The sequence below is a fragment of the Zingiber officinale genome, chromosome 8A, assembly GCF_018446385.1.
Source record: "Zingiber officinale cultivar Zhangliang chromosome 8A, Zo_v1.1, whole genome shotgun sequence".
In the NCBI taxonomy this organism is placed as follows: domain Eukaryota; kingdom Viridiplantae; phylum Streptophyta; class Magnoliopsida; order Zingiberales; family Zingiberaceae; genus Zingiber; species Zingiber officinale.
In genome coordinates, this window is record NC_056000.1 from 112,758,511 (window position 1) to 112,778,732 (window position 20,222).

Genomic DNA, 20,222 nt, shown 5'->3' on the forward strand with positions numbered 1-20,222 from the left:
AGCCTTCACCGACAATCTCGGCTCTGGTGCGAGCGGTTGCAATAAAAGCAAACCGATCGCCCTTGTAGTGAAGTGATGTGGTCTCGGAACCACACTCGAAACATCAGATATCGCTGGTGGTGTTTCGATCCCGCCGAGGAGACCGGAACGCGTCCCGAGGAGGCATCACGACTCGAGGCCTACGAAACCGGAAGAACTCGACCTGATCGTGCGACTACTCGATGCTGTGCTCGCTGTTCGCTAGATCCGCCTCGACGTTTGACGTAAGCTTCCTTTTCTGTCCGGATATGCCGCCTCGCCGAGCTAACTCTATCATCAAAGCTCGATTCAATGCATCAGAGTAAGATGTAATCCCTAATCCGGTAAGCTGTACATGCAGATAACGATCCAATCCTTGTATAAACTGCATCATGCGAGTTCTGTCCTCCGCAACTAACTCTGGACAAAACTGAGCCAACCGGAGGAATTCAGTATTATACTCGGTCACTGAGCGATTATTCTGCCTCGCACTCATAAAATCTGCGAGCCATCCGATAGGACAGTGGAAAGAAACGACTCTCAAAAGCCTCTCTGAACCTGGTCCATGTGACGTTGCGCTCACCAATAATAGAACGCTGAGTAACCCACCAGGCATTAGCTTCATCCCGTAAATGGTAAGCAGCCAGCTCTGCTTTCTCCCACTCGGAGCAAGCCATATAGAAGAAAGTCTGCTCCATAGTCTCTATCCATGACAGAGCCATACTCGGATCGAGATCTCCGCGGAAAAGAGTGAAGCGAGTCTTCATCGACTCAGCGGTTGGAATCCTAGCTCGTGTGGCGATGACAATCATGGATGTTGTGTCATGGGACAGTGCAGGCGGAAACACGGAGCGATACTACGTGTGGTACCGCGGAATAAACCGGAGGAGGAACTCCGGTGTTCACAGATATCTGGAGCATAAGCCGCTTGTGGTACCGCTGGGGAACAAAAGTGGTGGCACCGGAGGTACAGTGAGGTAATGGTACGATATGGTGCATCTTACCGCCATCAGAGGCACGGTGCCAGTGCATCGTGTCGGTACATGATGTACAGTGGCGGTGGTGACGAGTACGTCGTAGGCTGCTCTGGAGCAAATGTCGGGTACGCCAATAGTACACCTGATGGTACCGTAAATACGGTAGGAGTGGATACCGTCGGTGTGGCCAAAGTAGGTATCTCTACAGGTGCTATCGGGATTTGAGAGCCCGATGCTCCCGCTGCATCCTGAGTCTGTCCCTGACTGACAGGCTCACTAACAGTGGGCATCTCTAGCATATCCAGAGATCCCGTGGTCCTCGCACGTGGTCGTCCAGCACCACGTCTCGCAGCAATACGAGTAGATCGTCTCATATCTGTTAAATTAAATTACAGATATCAATACCAATATAACAAACATAAAATAACAACATACCTATTTGCCGTCTGGAGATGTTCCGTTGCTGTCCAGTCCCCAATTTGACCTCAAAATTCCGAACGTACATATCGCCACAAATCCAAATAAATCCGAAACGGAAATCCGATAATGCCCAGTTTGACTCGCAAACCTGGCTAACCCAAATATCCAGAATACCAACAACAGGTATCCGATAAATCTCCAGAACACCAAAAGCAGGTATCATAACCCGCTTTGATACCAAATAAATTGGTATCAGATAAATCCCGAAAATCCAAAATACGAAACAAAAGATCGTAAAACCTGGCTCTAATACCACTAGACTGTCACGCCCCAGAGGAGTCCCTGTCCGAGAAAATTTCGGCAGCATCTCCCCTGTACGGTGGACAATCTGAAACTTTTCTACATCTCACAAATACCTCAGCCACAGGCGGCTGGAATAATAACAACAAAATAAAACATCACCACGCAGTTATATATAATCAAACAAAGTAGTAATACTCTGACTCAAAAACCACCCTACTCAACTACACTCGTAAAGCTCAAAACCGACGAACTCACCTCTTCTGCCGTCCAGGCAGGCACGTAGTAAAAATACACATCGAATAAAAATCCATCATCATCACAAAAATCCAAACAATAACCAAGTATCCAAACAAACCAAGTCCACACATAATCAAAAAATGCAAAACAAAACTAAACGATATATAAACCATCGAGGTCTGCAGAGATCTAGCACTACGTGCTGTGGGGACTAGCGACTGGAACTCTCTCCTGACAGCATCAACCTGAAAATAACAACAATGGAGGCGGGGTGAGTCCAACACTCAGCAGGTACAGTTGATATGCAAAGTAAAGAAATAACACCTAGCACTAATCATGCGTACAGTCTCCTGATAAAGATAAAGGTAAATGCAAACCGAAGAAGACAGGAGAGAATCTGTACTAACCAGGACCCGGTATAAGAACAAACAGTCCGAAAGGTATAGAAGACCTGTATGCATGTCAAACATAGGTATCCAAACAATATGCAGCATATAAATGCAGCAAACACAATCACAAACAATAAATGCATCATGCATATGATGCCAATGTCATGGTCACCCATGACGCCAGTCAGCCAACTCACAACAAAAGTGGGACCAAGTGGGTAGGGCTGTGACAACCGTGCACTCAGCAACACTACTCCTGATGAGTGATAGAGTGGACGGGATGCTGTCGGAGTACATACATACTCCTACCCCAAATCATAAATGGGGGAGCGCAATGCTCTCATCTCCTGGTACGCTATGACGGGGAGGAATCTCTAACGTGCTACACGCTGCGTCACACTACCCCTGAGCGGATCAACGGAGCACCGGAAGAGTCAAACTGACGTGCTACTACGCTGTGTCACGCTACCCATGAGCGTCACAACAGAGCACCGAACAGTGATGAAAACTGGCAAAGTGCTCAATAATAATGGAGCAATCTATCGCACAGCATGCGATCATACAAATGGTGCATGTCACTAAGCATGGTAATATACTAAACCAACCTCTGGACATATAACAATGGGCACCATAGTGAATAAATCATATCAAGGTATACTGATCAAATAAGGTATCAAATCTAGGTCCTGACATGGTAAAACATGGTTATATCACTACCTATGATCATGATAGATCGGTACAAGATCAATACGAAATGAAATCAAACAATCAATCAAACAGGTAACATGTGTTGGGCAGTGATTAACCGAAACAAATAGGAAACACAATTAATGCAACATATTATTTCATTACTAAGCATATCAAAGACAATAAGTCAAAAGTACCCGCCTCCAAAAAGAAAGGATTGTATCCGGTCCAAAGCCAACGTCGAGATACTCGTCTCGTGTCAAAACCCTAAGTCACGAACAAATAAATATATTTTATTTTAGCTACTATTTACATAAATAGCTAAATAAATTCTTAAGAACTATTTAGGGCAAAACCCTAAGTCAACCTACTAACCATACAATTCAAATTCACTACAAAATGTATCACGATCCTACACTTTACCTCCAATCACAGCCACTGATTGCTGCTAATCGTTTACTGCTGAAATGTGGGCTGCCGGAACAGGGGCAACTGCTGGGAACAAAACACCAAACCAAATCATCAATTTTCCTTCCAAACTATGTTCCCAAAACATAACCATTACCTCTACGGTGGCAGTTCCTTGTGTCTAACTGAAACACCCCTCACAACTAGCTGCTGTTGACCTTCTGTGGCCGGAGAACTGGCTGACAGTGAACACCGCCAAAAACCCAAATCCTAACAGCGTAAGGATTTGGTGAAGAAGGAACTCGGCAGTGGAAACTAGGGCTCGGCAGAACCCTGCGACCTCAACTAGAGCTCATGGCAACCGTGCTAGGGCTGAGGCTTCGTCAACAATGGCAGAAGCACTAGGTAGTGGCGTCGGCTCTGTGCAGAGGTGCGGCGGTTCGTGAGCACAGGGAGAAGAGGAAGTCGGGAGTCGGCCTGACCTAGAGCGGAGGATTTCGCGGCGGTGCAGGCTGTGGCTAGGGCACGAAGTGAGTCGCCGGCACTAGGAACTCCACGGCAAAGGCTAGGGCTCCGGGTGGTCGACGGTGGCGCCGGCACTGGGGCACAGACGCGCTTGCAGTGGATCGGCAATGGCGTCAGTGTGCTCGGCTAGGGCACCAAGGGGCGGCGGCGCTGCAAATCTAGGGCACAGCGAACTTCTGCGTCGGCAGTGCTCGGGCTCGAGGGCAGAGGAAAGGCTTCGGCGTTCGTTCTAGGGCACGGCTGGGCGGAAGTGTTGCCGGCACTTGGGAGAAGAGAAGAAGAAGTGGCGGTGGAGGAACTGCCGTGGCCGGCGGTTAGGGCAAAGATGGCGACGGGGAGAGAAGAGGGGCGCGCAGGTGGCTCGGCAAGGAAGAAACGGCGACAGAAGGAAATGAAAAGAAATAAAGAAAAATAAAAGGAAAAAGATATATAAATATAAACTTTTCCTCTCTTAATTCGAGTAGCTTAAACAAGTTTTTCCGGACCCCGTTTTTATCCCCGTGAACTTATCCGTACGAGCTCCGAAAAATTCCAAAAAAATTTTCAAAAATTCCAGAAAATTCCCTTATTAATATTTGCCTATTTTCGGTATTTTACACAAGTGAACACCCCTCTATGTGTATCCACATGAACAAAAAGGTGGAGAATAAACCTTAGAGTGTGCTAGCACTCTTGGAGGTTTAGGCCAAGGAGGAGGAAAGGGAGAAAGATGAAAGGAGGAAGAAGATGGAGTTACACAAGCACACAAAATGCTCACTTAAGTGGTCAGTCACTTAATGGAGGAGTTTTTATCTCCATGGTATAGCAAGGGTCACAACTCTTGGTCTCCCTCATGAGGTGGCACACACTCATGTAACCTTTGATGATGTGGCACATCATCATTGGCCGATCCTATGGCAAGTCACAATAACATGACATTTGGTCAAGTCAAACTTGACTCTTCATCTTCCCTCTCAAGTCAAGTCAAACTTGACTTAAATTCTCCCATGGTTGATCAAATTCAACCTTTGATTCAAGTCAATTTAATTTAGTGAATCTCTATCCATTAAATTAAATTGATTCAATGAGTCATAATCTAAATTAGACTCATTGGACACATGAATCAAATTGAGTCCAACTCAATTAGTCTAGTTTGGATTACTCTTAATCCAATTTGGTTCATCACATGAACCTAATCCTCTAGGTACATCAAATGAACCTAATCTCCATCTAATTGCCCTTTGTGTGTGACCCTATAGGTTCTTGTAACGTTGGCCATGCTCCTAAACTCATTTAGAAGCATAAGTAATGAGCGGTATCTAGCAACACTCACATCCCTCCGCATAATTTGTTACAAACCCAGTAATCGCCTATATAGTCCACCCAGTTACGGGTGACGTTTGATGAAGCCAAAGTATGCAACTCCTTATGTAGGGAACCATGGTAACTTCAGGTCCAAGGACTAATAGCCATACTAATAGCCACGTGAGAAAGTATATGACACTCATATAACGATCCATGATACTTTCTCATGGCAAGTCATTCAGTATATATTCTCCAATGCATACCCATGTGTCAACTTGATATCTCTATATCCATGACTTGTGAGATCAAGTCATCGAGTTGACCTACATACTAGTCTCGTCGCATTAACATTGCCCCTGAATGTTAATACTTGATTAGGAATGATTAAGAGTAGTGTTCTCTATATCATCTCACTATCGATTCAACCAATCGATTGATATAGATAGGAACATTCTACTCAAGGACGCTATTATACTTAGTTATTTGGCACCAATACAAGTAAGTATAATAACCAAAACAAATGTCTCTATATACATAGGAATATGATACAATAAGTTCATACAATAATCATCATATGATTGACTCTAGGGCTCTAATTAACAATTTCCCACTAGTACTAGTGTCAATCAGTGTAGGCTCTAAGACTCAATGGCCAAGTGTGACCATCATGCTTTCTCTGTGCCAAAGCCTTGGTCAAGGGATCTGTGATGTTAGCCTCTGTGGGTACTCTGCAAATCTTCATATCTCCTCTATCGATGATCTCTCGAATGAGATGGAAGTGCCGTAGTATGTGTTTGGTCCGCTGGTGTGAGCGAGGTTCCTTAGCCTGTGTAATTGCTCCATTATTGTCACAATAGAGCTCTATCGTATCGACTGTGCTAGGAACCACCCCAAGCTCAGTAATGACCTTGCGGATCTAAACTGCCTCCTTTGCTGCTTTTGATGTAGCAACATACTCGGCCTCTATTGTAGAATCAGCAACTGTGCCCTGCTTCGAACTCTTCCAGCTCACAACACCACCATTCAAGCAAAACACGAACCCAGACTACGATCTATAATCATCCTGGTCAGTTTGGAAGCAGGCATCACTGTAACCCTTTACAGCTAGCTCATCATCGCCTCCATATATCAAGAAATATTCTTTAGTCCTTCTTAAGTACTTAAGAATATTCTTGACTGCTATCCAGTGACTTTCACCTGGATCTGACTGGTATCTGCTCGTCATGCTCAAAGTATACGAAACATCAGGACGAGTACATAGCATGGCGTACATGATAGATCCTATAGATGAGGCATAAGGGATCGTATCCATGTGGTCTCTCTCTTCTCTAGAAGAGGGACTTTGATTCTTCGAAAGACTCACACCATGTGACATCGACAAAAATCCCTTCTTGGAGTTCTGCATGGCAAACCATAATAATACCTTGTCAATATATGTACTCTGACTTAGGCCAAGCAATCTCTTAGATCTATCTCTATAGATCTTTATGCCTAGAATACGGGCTACTTCACCTAAGTCCTTCATTGAGAAATAATTCTCTAACCAAGTCTTTACAGACTGTAGCAATGGGATGTCGTTCCCAATGAACAATATGTCATCCACATACAATACAAGGAAGACAACTGTTTTCCCTACAACCTTCTTGTAGACACAGGGTTCATCTTCATTCTTGATGAAACCAAACTGTTTGATCACATCATTGAATCAAAGATTCCAGCTCCGAGAAGCTTGCTTTAGTCCATAAATGGACTTATGCATCTTGCATATTCTGCCAGTATGTTGTGGATCTACAAAACCCTCCGGTTGTGTCATGTACACATCCTTGAGCAGGTTTCCATTTAGAAACGTGGTTTTGACATCCATCTGCCAGATCTCATAATCGTGGTATGCTGCAATAGCAAGCATGATCCGAATGGACTTAAACATCGCTACTGGATAAAAGGTTTCATCATAGTCAATACTATGAATTTGCTTGAAACCTTTAGCTACCAGATGACCCTTATATATAAGCCCACCCATGTCAGTCTTTCTCTTAAATACCCACTTACACCCAATGGGTTTTATCCCTTCAGGTGGATCAACCAAATTCCATACTTGGTTGGTGTATATGGATTCCATTTCGGATCTCATGACCTCTAGCCATTTCTCAGAATCTGGTCTCATCACAACTTCTTGATAAGAGGTAGGCTCATTCTCAATGAGCATGGTGTTATCATGGTCAGACAAGAGAAATGAGTATCTCTCAGGCTGACGACGTACCCTATCAGACCTGCGAAGAGGTATGTCTACTTGAACTGGTTGTTGTTCCTCAACTCCTTGTGGAACAATCTCATCATCCACAACACTTTGTGGTTCTAGTTCAACTTCCATCAAGGCTTCAGTGCTATGGTCCATATCTTGAACTTCTTCAAGATTGAACGTACTCCCACTAGTTTTTCTAGAAATAAAGTCTCTTTCTAGAAAAACCCCAGTCTTAGCCACAACTACTTTGTGTTGACTAGGAATGTAGAAGTAATATCCCTTCATTTCCTTGGGATATCCAATAAAATAGCACTTATCAGATTTGGATCCAAGTTTGTCCGAGACTTGACGTCGAACGTAAGCCTCACAACCCCAAATCCTCATAAAAGACACCTGGGCATCTCTCCTAGTCCATATCCTATATGGTGTCTTTATCACAACCTTGGATGGAACACGGTTGAGTATGAAGGCTGCTGTGTCCAGAGCATAGCCCCAAAGAGATATAGGAAGATCTGTGTGATTCATCATAGACCGTACCTTATCTAATAGAGTACGATTCCTCCTTTCGGATACACCATTCCACTGTGGTGCTCCAGGAGGAGTGAGTTAGGATAGAATCCCACACTCAACTAGATAATCACAAAACTCATGTCTAAGGTATTCACCACCTCGATCTGATCGAAGTTTCTTAATACTCTTGCCAAGCTGAGTTTGTACTTCATTCTTGAATGCTTTAAACTTTTCAAAGGATTCTGACTTATGTGTCATCAGATACACATAACTATATCTACTGAAGTCATCAGTAAATGTAATGAAGTACCTATAACCACCTCTGGCAGCGACATTGAAAGGGCCATATACATCACTATGTATAAGTCCTAACAAGTCAGTCGCTCTTTCGACGTGTCCACTAAAGGGAGTCTTGGTCATCTTGCCCAGTAGATATGACTCGCATGTCTCATATGATTCAAAATCAAATGAGTCTATCAAACCATCTTTATGGAGCTGGGATAAGCGTTTGTCATTTATATGACCTAAGCGACAATGCCATAGATATGTTTGGTTCATTTCATTTGATTTGAATCTCTTGGTATTTATGTTATAGATGGGGTTCTCTAAGTCTAGAATGTAGAATCCATTCATCAGAGGTGCACTACAATAGAACATATCATTTAAATAAACTGAACAACATTTGTTCTTTATTATAAATGAAAAATCTTTCTTGTCCAAACAAGAAACTGAAATTATGTTCTTAGTAAGAGCAGACACATAACAACATTCATCTAATTCTAGTACAAGCCCAGAGGGTAGAGATAGAAAGTAAGTCCCTACAGCAATAGCAGCAACCCGTGCTCCATTGCCTACTTATTGGTCCACCTCGCCCTTTGTTAATGTCCTGCTATTTCTCAATGCCTGCACATTAGTACAAATGTGAGAAGCACATCCGATATCTAATACCCATGATGAAGAAATAGATAGATTGACTTTAATAACATATATACCTGAAGTAGAGGTCTCACTTCTCTTCTTCTTAAGATCTTCCAGGTACACTTTGCAATTCCTCTTCCAGTGCCCGGTCTGACCGTAGTGGAAGCAGGTAGCACCTTGGCAACCCCTCCTTTAGGTTTCAGTGCCTTGCCTTTTCCCTTGGCATGGGACTTTTCTTTGCCTTTAGGCTTACCCTTGCCTTTGCCCTTTTGCACCATCAAAATGGAGTTGGGCTTTACCTTCTTAAGGTTGAGCTCAGCAGTTCTTAACATGCTTAGCAGCTCGGGCAGGGGTTTATCAATTTTGTTCATGTTGTAATTTAGAACAAATTGATTGTAACTATCCGGCAAGGATTGTAAGATTAAGTCAGTGGCCAACTCTTGGCCAAGGGGAAATCCCAACCTCTGTAGGTTTTCTATGTACCCAATCATCTTAAGTACATATGGACCTACGGGAGTCCCGTCTTACATCTTGCACTGAAACAGTACCTTAGAGATCTCAAATCTCTCGTGCCTAGCTTGCCCTTGATATAGTTGACGAAGATGTTCAACCATATCATAATCACCCATCAACTCGTGTTGCTTCTGAAGCTCAGAGTTGATGGTCGCAAGCATGAGACAGGACACATCTAATGCGTCATCTTGATGCTTCTTATAAGCATCATGGTCAGCTCGCGTGGTAGTGGCAAGAGGTGCCTCGGGAATGGGCGTCTCCAGGACGTACAGTTTCCTTTCCTGAGTGAGAACAATTCTCAGGTTCCTGTACCAGTCCAGGAAATTAGCTCCATTGAGCTTATCCTTATCAAGGACAGAACGCAGGGAGAAGGTGTTCGTGTTTGACGACATGACAATCTACAATAGAAAATGCAGAAAATAAATATCATATTCCACTAATCATTTAATTAGGCCTTTAATTAAATGATGCTCCCACTAAATTATAGAACTTTTGTAGAATCGAGTCATGGATGTGGTCAAACCACACTCACTAGATTCTAACCAACTAGCTATAATTCTTGTGGGACGAGATCCACATCATACTACGCCTTGAGTTAGTTTGGCTAAATCGCCCAAGACTTAGTATGATCGGTAGGTAACTAATTACCAATTACATCTCTACTCAACTCTTGTTTATAGGATCAAGATCCGCATGTATATTAAAACTTGAGTTAGCTTTGACTAAATCGCCCAAGAGTTAATATAAATGTGATTTTGACCTATCTTCCAACCATTGGAAAATGCCTATAGTTATACCCAATCCAATTAAGTTTAACTAGTTATACTCAATCTGATTGAGTTTGTACTCACCCAGGCGTTGATAGGCGGGACCAAGATTGTCCCTCTGCACCCTACCAAGATAATATGCGTTGCTCTGCTTTGGCAGATTCAACAACAACATGTGATCGAGGTAGTGATGGGTATCACGACATGGTAGACATTTTGAGTTGACGCGATTAAGATCTAATCTAATTGTTGATGTGTATCATATACGTGATTTAGATCTAATCTAATCGTGGTGCATCATATACGCGATTTAGATTTAATCTAATCGTCAAGGCACTAATTAATTACTCTACTCTAGCATGCATCACATACAGACACACAAGAAATTAATTAAATTGTGATTAGTCATGGCCCTACTACAATCTTCTCAAGTCAATGAGAAGATCGAATGGTCAACCTAGGGTCAACAGCTTCTCCAAGCTCCTCCCTTTGACCACCATGTGTTGCTCGTACCCTCCTCGTAACTCCTCCTCGAGTGGACCTTCCATAGCTCCATTTTGTACATTACAAAGATGAAACTTGAGTTACATTCGAGCCTAAACTATTTTACAATAGGAAATAAAATAGAAAGGCACGACGCGTAGGTCGCGTATCACATATACAACACGCATAATCACACAAAAATGGCGCGCAGGCCATATTATGAATTACAACACATATAACCAATCCAATTGGGGTTTTTTTAGGCTATGACCATCACAAATCATACATAATTCTAAATTATGTATTTTATATAAATTTATGTGATTTTACTACTATTTTTATAATTTTATGAGTAACAATTTCCCGACGATTCCATTTAGCGATTTTCAGGCGCGATTGCGAGACAATGCCCCTTGCGGGGTTAGGGGCAGCGCCCCTTCTCGCGAAATAAGTCTCACGAGTATCCTACTACGATCTAACAGCGCCTTAAGCCGCTGTCCCAAAACAATTTGGGCGAGAACTTGCCGTTTCGGAAAATTTTTCTCGGTAGTCGAAGCCTACAAGTGTCCTAGCACTAGTTGCGTTGATTCTACGAGAAAAATACTCATAAAAATCAAAAAAATCATAAAATCACAAATACTTACAGATCTGATATTTTTCATAAAAATACAAATGAAACATGTACACGCTTCGCATGTGGCTCTGTTACCACTGTTGGGACTTTCAAGCCGCAAAAACCGCTTTTTGCGTTGCGGAAACCCCAAAGTCCCATGCCACCGGATCCGTGCGAAGATTAAAATTTCGTGTACATGTTTTCTAACATAGATCTACACTAGATCTACATCTTAAGGAGTTTATACCTTTGATGCGAAGCCCTTCGCTTATCCCGCTCGTCCAAGGTTCGTCGGATCTCAAGGGTGTCAAGTGAACACCCCTCTATGTGTATCCACACGAACAAAAAGGTGGAGAAGAAACCTTAGAGTGTGCTACTCTTGGAGGTTTCAGCCAAGGAGGAGGAGAGGGAGAAAGATGAAAGGAGGAAGAAGATGAAGTTACACAAGCACACAAAATGCTCACTTAAGTGGTCGGCCACTTAATGGAGGAGTTTTTATCTCCATGGTATACCAAGGGTCACAACTCTTGGTCTCCCTCATGAGGTGGCACCCACTCATGTAACCTTTGATGATGTGGAACATCATCATTGGCCGACCCTATGACATGTCACAATGACATGGCATTTGGTCAAGTCAAGGTCAAGTCAAATTTGGCTCTTCATCTTCCCTCTCAAGTCAAGTTAAACTTAACTTAAATTCTCCAATGGTTGATCAAATCCAACCTTTGATTCAAGTCAATTTAATTTAGTGAATCTCTATCCATTAAATTAAATTGATTCAATAAGTCATAATCTAAATTAGATTCATTGGACACATGAATCAAATTGAGTCCAACTCAATTAGTCTAGTTTGGATTACTCTTAATCCAATTTAGTTAATCACATGAACCTAATCCTCTAGGTACATCAAATGAACCTAATCTCCATCTAATTGCCCTTTGTGTATGACCCTATAGGTTCTTGTAATGTTGGCCATGCTCCTAAACCCATTTAGAAGCATAAGTAATGAGCGGTATCTAGCAACACATTATTACTACCCAAGTTACAAGAATGTTTGGATCCAACATCACCTTGTGACTACTAATTGTGACTCTTCACAATATATGACAATATCCTTCTATCCTTGACATCTAGATTGATCAATTTGAGGCATAGACGGTGTCATCCTCTAATCAATCTAAATCTTGAACTCCAAGTAGACTCACTGTAATCAAATGAGCTCAATATCTCATATTGACTCATTTGGACATGACCATGCACTTAGTGGTCTCACTCTATCAAGAATAACGATGTCACTCCCGTTATATAGGAGGGATAGATCCCATCTACATCATTCATATCCCTCCGCATAATTTGTTACATACCCAGTAATCGCCTATATAGTCCACCCAATTACGGGTGACGTTTGACGAAGCCAAAGTATGCAACTCCTTATGTAGGGAACCATGGTCACTTCAGGTCCAATGACTAATAGTCATACTAATAGCCACATGAGAAAGTATATGACACTCATATAACGATCCATGATACTTTCTCATGGCAGGTCATTCAGTATACATTTTCCAATGCATACTCATGTGTCAACTTGATATCTCTATATCCATGACTTGTGAGATCAAGTCATCGAGTTGACCTATATGCTAGTCTCTTCGCATTAACATTGTCCCTGAATGTTAATACTTGACTAGGAATGATTAAGAGTAGTGTTCTCTATATCATCTCACTATCGATTCAACCAATCGATTGATATAGATAGGAACCTTTTACTCAAGGACGCTATTATACTTAGTTATTTGGCACCAATACAAGTAAGTATAATAATCAAAACAAATGCCTTTATATACATAGGAATGTGATACAATAAGTCCATACAACAATCATCATATGATTGGCTGTAGGCTCTAACTAACACCTCCGAGTCTCCCTTGGGAGTTAGCAGATCCTCATGAATGACTAAGGTTTCATGGTCATCACCATAAAGCATCTCATCAATCTAATCATTGTCATACATTGGTTTATTAGTCACCTCGGTCTCATTTCCCACGTCTACCCCAAGCAACAAACTATTGTCCTTTGAATTAATAGATTCTTTTCAATTGTTTGCACTGTGTCCCAGTTCACCATGACAAAAACCTGTGATAACTTATAGTGATTGTTGGATAGAACGTGAATCCTAAGAGTGAGTTGGCTAACAATTTTGGTCATCCCTAATCATTGGATTTCGATTATGTGACTTTTCACCAACCAAGGCATGTTGGGAACTTGCACCCTACCTTAATGTATGTAGTTGCTAAAACAAGGTTTGAGGGTAATCGAAGGAGAGAAAGTGACCTTTTATTTTCTTTCTTCATCTTCTTCTAATTAGTGATCTTGGCTTTGCCTTGTTTGTCCCATGAGCACCGCAATTGCTCCCACCATGTTGATGCTCGGCCCTTGAGTTTGATACCAATTTTACTTACGCATGATTAGTACTTCCTCATAATAAAAAATCATTTCTACTTCGTTAAGTCAATCAACGAATTTCTCGATGCATAGCATACCAAAAAACTCGGGAAGATCAATTGGAAACCTAATATCTCCATATCATTCCTCTCAATCACAGCTTTTGTGATTGTGAAAAGAGTTCTCAATAGTGGAAGCAAAATTAAGATTAGAGAACTTATGACCTTTAAGATCTCGTACCATTAGACACTGATTTAATTTTATGATTTGTCTCTATATATCTTCAAATATATCATTTTGGATGCTACGATTACGATGCGAGACTTCCATAGTTGAAACCTGTCTATCATGACTACGATCACAATATCCATTCATTAGATCTAAAGACTCTAATACCAACTAACATAGGAGACATAATAACAACTATTCTGTGGGTGAGTTTACTCAGAGGGATTGCAGAAAAAGAAGTAGAAGGAAAGAAATTTGATAAACGTTGAGGAGTTGACTCTATATTTAAGCAAAAAAGAAACATTATTAGACTAAAATAAAATGTCTAACACCGACCCAAACAAGTCTTTAAATATCCGAAAAACTCTCAAAAATAAAACTAACAAAACAAATCCTAAAAGATAAAAATTAGGTCATTTAACGACGCAGTTCACTTGAACCGTAGTGGCGCCACATGATCATGCCAGGGAACATGGGTTGGTCGTGTTCCCTACCGGAAACTTCTTCGCCTAAGTGTTGAACGAAACACGACTGTGTCAAATAACTCAATCGTGCCAGGGAACATAGCATGGTTGTGTTCCCTACTAGAACTCTCGGTTACTCCTTGCCAAGGCATAGAACTGAACATGTCCATACCTAGGGACACAGGTTGGGCATGTTTATTGCTGGAAACCCCGATTACACCTTGCTTAGGCATAGAATTGGTCACATCCATGCCTGGGGACACAAGTTGGCTATGTTCCTTGCTAGAAGCTCTTATTGCCCCTCGTCAAGGAACAGAATGGCGCATGGTCATTGCAAGATAACATGGATTGGTAGTGTGTTCTTGGATACTCTTGCATCAATTTTAGGTGTCCCATCTTGGGAAGATTGTGATCCTAGCTTATACTGGGTGCAATGTCTAGCCATGTCACACCCAATCGAGCTATCCTAAATTTTAATAAAAAATTTAGAATTTATTAAGCATAAATTTTATTTTAAAAATGAAAAATATTTTAAGACTAAAAAAATTATCATGGGTGGAGATATACAAACCCATTTAAACCGTTTATACATAGAAAAATCTAAGCAATTTTAATGTTAGAATAACTGGTTTTTATTATATTATTATTATTATTTTTTACTTTCAACTATAACATGTACATTTTGTCATAAATAGATTTCTTTCAAATGCACCAAAATATTTTATCATTTATACAATTATTTTTCTTTTCTTTTATTTATAGCCTATACATGTTTTTATTAACTCCAGAAGAAAAGAATTAGTGGTTTTTGGTTCAGGAGAATAAGGATGGGGAATGAGAAAAAAAATAAACAATTTAGATTAGAAGAATTTGAGCAAGGTGGAATCATCACCCTAGTGATCCCCTGAGCCTGGCCCCGAGGGAGTAAATCACGGAGTGCTGGGCTGAATTTAGATTAGAAGAATGAAAATACAATGAGGGAATGAAACCCTCCTCCGTCAATCGCAGCCGCATCCCTCCGTCTGCCGCATCCACAGCAGCAACGCTCCCTTCTGCCCATCTCCTCTGTTAGTCGCAACCCCACCTGCATCGGCTGTAGCCCACCTTCGTCAGCCGCAACACTCCTCCGTCAACCGCAGCTCTCCCTGTGAGTCGTTTTTTTTTTATTTTTTTTTATTTTTTTAATTTCAGCCCCCATCAAATTAGCTGGGTATACTGTGGAGTATGTGTTAATGAAATCTTATACGTGCTATGCTTTTCATTGTACGTTAGCGAAAACTTATACGTATAAGTTTTCACTAACGACAATGTGTTATACATCTTAAAATATATATGCTATTGATTTGTTCTGCTCTATAATTTTGCTTATCTGAACCTCTTGTTCCATGATCCACACTCTTATACTGAGTGTAATAGAAGATAGCTAATACTCATTATAGAGTTTTATCTGATAAATATATTCCTTATATTGCAATTGTTGGGAGAATAACTGATGTAATTTGGTTCAATTTTTGATCTAGTTTAGTGGGCAAATAAGTTGTTTTTTGTTCATTTTATTTTTTAAAAATGGAAACTTATCAATTTTTTTTACCTTTTCTCATTACAATTTATCTATTATCTTTCTGATGGTAAACCAAGTGTAGATTTTCTTCCCTTTTCTGGTAATTATTCTTGCTTACGTTAATGGTATAGCAGTGCAGTTTTCATAGTTAACACAGTAAATTCCTCTAATGCTGGGAGTGCAAGAAGGTTCATCAACAGTATGTTTAAGCAAGAGTTGATTTGCTCTTATTCTGAGTAGTAATATATGTCTTGGCTCAGTGCCTAGGAGGATAACCAATTCAAATACGTACATACACATACATAACAACCACACAAACATAGCTCCTCCTGATCTTCTATTCAAAGTCTACACCGTTAGAAGTTTTAACAATGAATGCATCAAATGCTTTTTATTATAAAACAGATACATAGACTTACATATTCACCACTACTGTTATATAATAAAAAACAGATACATAGACTTACATATTCACCACTACTGTTATATCGCTATGCTTTTCATGTTTTACAAACATCTTTGGGTGGTTTTGTTTGTTCTATACTCGAATGACATGACTTATCAATTAGAAAGTTCTTTTTTGGACTATTAAACTTTGTGCCCTTATTACACATTCTCGTTAGTTATGCATCAATTTCTATTTTTTTTCTCTTATATTTTGTCGATGTTTTTTGCTTGTATGTTATAGAAAAACATGGCACAACCTCCTTTTAATAGTAGAAGCCAAAATTTAATGTGTACATTGTGGGTTACACATATTATGTTATGGTTGTGTTGGTCTTCATATTCTATCAACATTTGTATCAAATATATGGACGTACTAAAATTTACTGAATAAAAAATAAGGAAGAAAAATGAATTAAGCGAATGCAATGGATATTTAGCCTTACAAAAGAGAATGACGCATTTTGTATTAGTGAACTCTATATGAATAGGAGAACCTTTGCGATATTATGTGATATGGTAAGAGACATTGGGAGATTAAAAGACACAAGAAATGCATCTCTGTTGATGAAATTGTAGTATTTTTATCTATGTTCTGGCATATTTCAAGAAAACAGAACAATTAGTCTACTTTTTCATCGAAGTCAAGAGACTATGAGTCGTCATTTCAACCTTTGTCTTCATGCAATTTTGAAACTTCACCATATATTACTCAAAACGCTAGAACCTATACCCAAAGAATGTGAAGATGATAGATGAAAATCATTTAATGTAATAACATATGACAAATACTTAATAACATGTTATGGTCATTATGTTTTAGTAATCTTTCTTATTAATTCATTTGAATATTAAAGGGTTGCTTACGCGTGTTAGATGGTACTTTCATTCTGGTGACACCTCCTAAAGAGAAAAATAGTATTATCGCACAAGGAAGGGAGGTATAGCGACAAATATGTCGAGAGTATGTTCCCCAAATATGCAATTTATATGTGTTACCTAGATGGGAAGGTTCTGCTCGTGATGGTCGTGTTCTTCATGATGCCATTAGTAGACCTACTGGGCTTAAAATTCCTCAAGGTATATAAAAATGTTGTGAATTAACTAACAAACCCTAATTTTAAATTTCAAAATTAAGTTGTTTATTGTAGTCTTACATTTAGTTTTGCTTTATTGTCGAAGGTTGTTACTACTTGGTTGATGTTGGTTATTGCAATTCTTTTAGATTTCTTGTGCTTTATCATGCACATAGGTATCATCTATGAGTTTGATGGTCATCAACCCAAGACTCTAGAGCAAGAAATGTAATCAAGGGTGTTTTGGTTTGTTGAAGTGGCGATGGAAAATTCTAACATCCCCTTCTTTTTTTCCAATACACATCCAAATGTGTATTATTATTTCCTGTTGTCTACTTCATAATATGATTCACAAATTTGTGAGTAAAGATCCTCAAAAATTTATAAAGGATGTGAAGAAAGCGAAGATGAGGAAAGTGATGATGATGATGAAGTGAAATGCATATGAACAATTACCCCAACTGACCAATGGAATGTGTTCATGAATAATATGGCAATTGAAACGTTTAATAATTGGAGATTGGAGTTTTTGATATGGGATGACTACTGCATATGTTTGTTCTTTTGTTATATTTTGATTAGAACATTTTCAATGTGATGTAGGATTTTGCATGACTCTACTAGCTGCCTTATGTATTGCCTAACTTATTCAACATATTTTGATATTTATGTTTTTGAGCTGTTATATAATGTGTATAATTACATTATTATGCTTATGGAATTTATATTTCTTGAAGCACGGTATGATGAATAACAGTACAGTGGATGGTCATAACCAAGAGACAAATGATGTGGAATACAGAAGAGGCAAGAACAAACGATTTTGGACCGAGGTGGAAAGCTCGGTTTTAATTAGATGTTTACAAGATATGACCACTAATCCTATTTGGAAAACAAATGGTGGTTTTAAGAACAATTACATGAATGAGATAAGAAGGTTGATTGGTGCAAAAAATTACCCTAATTGATAATCGAAGTGAAGCACATTAACTCTAGGATCAAGTTCTTGAAGGAAAGGTATCATGCTATTAATGAAATGTGCAAGCAGAGTGGCTATTCTGGGAACGATATTGAAAAAAAAGATTGCATGTGAATTTACATGATATACTGAATGGATTAAGGTATGCCAATTCATGTGTTTTATTTTGCGATTTTATGAATATTCTCCGTTAGATGTATATTTTGATTACTTCAATGATAAGTATGTTAGAGATAATAATCAATCCTCCAAAATCAATCACAATTAGATAAGGAGAATCATGTTAGGGATAATAATTCAATCCTCCAAGATTAATCACAATCAGATCAGTTGAATCACATCAGCTCCACAAAATCAGTCAAGCATTAATATTTGATTGTGATTACATAAATACATGATTATACTCTAATTTTAGCTAAATATTTAATTAGCATAGCTTTGTGCATAAATAAAGGTTGTCACCTACACAATTCTTCTCCTCGTTCATTGTTTTCTTTAACTTCAACTTGGTATCGAGCTCTTCAAAGGGAAAACTCCCAGAATTTACTATGGTGCATCTTCCCCTAGTTCTGGCTACGTTGATGTCTTCGTTTGCACATCTAGTGTCAATCAAACTCGATCAAAGAAACTACATACTTTGGAGGTCTTACATACTTTGGAGGTCTCAAGTTTTTCCCATATTAAAAGGGCATGGATTATTTCAATATGTAAGTGAAGAAGCAACAATCCTTCCTAAAACAGTTTCTTCTACCAATGAAAATGGAGATTCTATCAGTGTTTCCAATCTTGATTACCTCATCTAGGAGCAACAAGATCAACATCTCCTTAGTCGGCTTCTCTCCACTCTTTTCAAACCATCTTAGTACAGGTTGTCAGGGTTTCGTGCACCTCATCACAGAGTCTCTGGCTCTCCTTGGAAAAAATCTTCTCCTCCCAATCAAAGGCTCGAGTGATGCAACTCTGTTTGCAACTTCAAACTACTAAGAAACTTCCATCACCGATTACCTACAACATATGAAGTTGATATCAAATAACCTTGCGGTTGCGGGTAAAAAAGTTCCCGAAGCAGGCCTCATCCTCTATATTCTCAGTGGCTTAGGCTTTGAGTATGAAAATTTAATTGTGTCAATCACAACGACGTCAGATATGGTGGGTATTGACAATTTTACTAGACTTTTGTTAACCTATGAATTCCTTCTTGAGCAACTCCACCAAACGGACTTCAATTGGCCACCAACATCGCGATAGGCATCTCTGGCTGCATGCGTCGTCACCCCTTCTCTGGCCATGGTAGGACTTCTTATCTTTCTGGAAGTGTACAAAGTTTCTCTTCTACAAGAGGATCATTCGGTGTTGAAGCTTCTAGAAGCGGGCCGTCTTCATATGGCCCAAGTAGGCCCTCTTCATACTTTGGCCTATTAAGGTCCATCAACCCAACATCTCAGTCTCGTGGTGGCTGAAATAACAAAGGAGGACACAGCGGAAATCAATGGCCCAAATGCCAATTATGTGGGATGTTTGGTCATATTGTAGCTAACTGTCGATCTAATCTCTCGTGCCAAATTTGTAAGGGTATAAGACATTCTGTTGTCTCCTATCAGCGTCGATTTGATCACAAATTCGACTCCACCAACAATCCATTTGCAATGGTTACTGCACCATCTACTATTGTTGACCTTGCATGGTATTCAGATTCAAGTGCTATTGATCACCTTACTACTGATCATGATAATC